A 3,485-nucleotide genomic window follows, 5' to 3' on the forward strand; every position below is an offset into this window, starting at 1 on the left:
GAACAACAGAAGATTGGAAAATCGAACGAGTCTCGATTTCGGGTGCGACAGTCAGATGGTAGGGTCAGAAAGTGATGGAAGCAACATGACGGCATGGATCCACCGTGCCCCAGTTCAGGCTGCTGGTGGTGTGATGGTTTGGGGGAAATTTTCTTGGCACACTTTGGGCTCCTTGGTACCAACTGAGCATTGTTTAAACGCCACAGCCGACCTGAGTACTGTTGTTGGCAGTGTCCATTCCTTTGTGACCACAGTGTAACCATGGTTTAATGGCTCCCTCCAGCAGGACAACGTGCCGTCATAAAGCTCAGATTATCTCAAACTGGTTTCTTGAACATGACAATGAGTTCACTGAATTCAAACGGCCTCCGCAGTCACCAGATCTTGATCCAGTTGAGCACCTTTGGGATGTGGTGGAATGGGAGATTCACGAGGCGTTTTCAGACCGGAGGAACTGCACTGCAAGAACTGGGAATGACTGTACTTGATACCACAAGAGGAACTTTGAGTGACGTGAGCTTAAGGAGATTAGTCCAGACGAAAGCGTGCATTGATTGAGCCAATGCAGCTCCAGCAAAGGCCATTTTTAAAAACCAGTGTAAAAAAATAGGTCATAACGGTGGCCTTAAAAAACACGGACAAATGGACCAACAGGGAAGTACAGGGTTTGTTGTTGCTGTTGTTGTATATTGCACAGAAGTGACGTCGTAATATCAAACCACCGGCTGACTTACGTCACTTCAGTCTTCCTGTTGATGGTGCAAATGCAAACAGAAGAAAAACCCTTGGAGGCGTAGTTCTTGGGGGAGCTCCCCAGTGGTCAGTGCCTCTTAGGGAGTCTCCAGAACTGTTTGGTCCGTCATCCAACAACTGTATGATGCTTTCATGTCAATATGAACCAAAATCTCTGAATCTGTATGAAGAAATAAGGCAGCTCTGAAGGCAAAGGGTGGTCCAGTGTTACACCTGGTACTTCCAAAGCGTCTGTCCTTGCTTGGTTTCATTATTCTATCTCTATATTTTGCTCTTATCAGTTTCTCCTGAAATGTCTGTTTCTCTGTTTGTCTCTTTGCCTCCTCTTCCTCCTCAGACCTGCGGTTCCTCTGCAGAGCTCGGCCGAGCGTCTCCTGCTGCCGTCAGAGCCTGTGTACACTGAGTAAACCTCCACATGCCGATGACCATCTTCCTCATATTTGCGCTTGGCTTTATCAGGCCTTTGATTGGTTTCCGGAACAAACTCGCCAGAAAGAGAAAAACACTGCTGACAGGGCGAAAACTGGCAAACAAGTCTCACCTAAAAGGGCAGAGAGTGTTTTTATTTGGTTAGTTTAAGGTTGTCAGAGAGACATGACGGCGTGCTGTTGGGTCAGGGAGAGGTCATGTGAGCCAGACAGCAGGATTCAGGAGAACTGAATGGAAATGAGTGAAGAACATGGTCACCTTCATAAATAACCCTCTTTTTGAGCAAGGCATCTTGAGCTGGGCTGCAGAGAAAGTGTAACAGCACGTCCGCGGTGCCACAAACGGCTGTATGTAGCTAATCATTCACTCCAATAATATCTTAAATTTCACTGAGAACAAAAACAACTAGGGGTGACAAATCATAGATCACTGCACTCAGCCTCAACTGTACATTGTATTTCGCACTAATTATCAAATGTTAGCATGCTAATCTGCTAAACTAAGATGATGAAGATGGCTCGCTAAACATCAGCATGTTGTCATTGTGAGCACGTTGCTGATGTTAGCCTTTAGCTCAATGCACTGCGCCCAGAGCTGCTGGCACGGCGGTAGAGTCTTCTTACGACACCAATCATGATCCTCTCACCTGTGACCAATCAGCCTGTTTACCTGTGGAATGTTCCAAACAGGTGTTTTTGGAGGTTTCCACATCTTTCACAATAAGAGATATTTACAGAAATCAATGAAGCTGATGAGCTCAAACATTAAATACAGTGTTGTTGTGTTGTTTTCAATTGAGTAAATGTCAAAAATGATGATCACGTGTTTTATTTATGTTTTAAACTGCGTTTTTGGAATCTGGGTTGTAATTTGCCGCAGCAAATACATTTAGAAGGAAGCATAATATTGGCTTTATTATTCTTTAATCACCATAATGAGGACATGTTGTTAATCTACATATCTGGCGAGCTGCAAAATGCTGATTCTGAACGTATCTTTAAAATGTTCATTATTTCATTTCTATTTCCAATCTCCACTCGTAGCAACTAAACGTGATTACACCTTTAATGGTGTGTTGAGGCATTCACAGCTCTTGGTGAGGGAAGGTGGTGGTCATGAAGGTTAACAGAGACTTTAAGCACAAGTTTACTGCACTGACACTGAACCTAAACTTTCATCTTTCCTTTACCTGAACCAGAGTTAGTGGGCAGTGATGCAGCAATTTCTCAACTAATCGTCATAACTGAAGTTTGATATCAGCCTTCAAAGTCCAACATCAATTGAACCGTCATCTCCAGGGAAGTGTTGTTGTTATTGTGTGTGTGTGTGCGTGTGTGTTAGTGTGTTGCAGCCACCCGTGTTTGCTCAGCAGCTTTCCCTCGGCCAGGCAGAGTGAGTGGCAGCAGCCAGATAACCCAAGGCTGCGTCCGTCTGCAAAGGCAGCAGGTTTTTAATACAGTTAATCATCATCTCTGCTGCGCTTTGTTCAGCGGCTCAACATGGACGATGAGGATCTGCGATGTTTTGTGTTGGCTTCAGGAGAGACACGAGGCCACGAGTCAAAAACCAGAAGCTTTCATGTTGACTGTGATTTGATGCAGTGTAGGATTTGAATACGACTCTAAGCACCCCGACACGCACCCACTGAAAACTGCTGAGTCACTGTAAAATAATGATGTAACAATAATAAAAAATATAATAATACTACTTATAATAATTTGTTCAAAGTAGCACTGAAGCAAAAATTGCTCAAAGTTGCATAAATAAGTGGAAATACAGTAAAACATTAAAAAATAAATGAAAGTGCAAGGAGGAAAATGATGAGTGCTTTTTAGGTTTTTAACCTCAATTTACAGAAATAGTTATTATTTCTTGGACACGCAGTGGAAGCTGTCATGGCTAACGTGTTAGCACACAGATACCCACACAGCAGAGCAACATTAGCCTTCATACAGAGTCACTTTGTGTCTAGCTGATGAATGTAAGTCCAACGTTCACTCTGGTTTTAGCTCCGGTTTGGTCTCCACCTTCATAAGATGTTCCACTTTCCTCACCAGCCAGTCGATAGTCAAAAACGTACAACTGAGGTTTGTAAAACCAAAACAAGGAGCAGAGCTGATACTTCTCTGCAGCTTCGTGAGTGACACCTTTCACATCACACATACTTATTTGATCCATTATCTGTATGAAAATATCGATCAGTGCAGCTTTGAAGACTGCCTTTTAGGCTTCTTTCAGTTTTAGTAACAACATGCTGCTCCTTTATGTTGACTTTGGACTGAGAACGTCGGCAGCTGATCTGA

The sequence above is a fragment of the Chaetodon auriga genome, chromosome 18 (genome assembly GCF_051107435.1).
Source record: "Chaetodon auriga isolate fChaAug3 chromosome 18, fChaAug3.hap1, whole genome shotgun sequence".
Lineage (NCBI taxonomy): Eukaryota > Metazoa > Chordata > Actinopteri > Chaetodontiformes > Chaetodontidae > Chaetodon > Chaetodon auriga.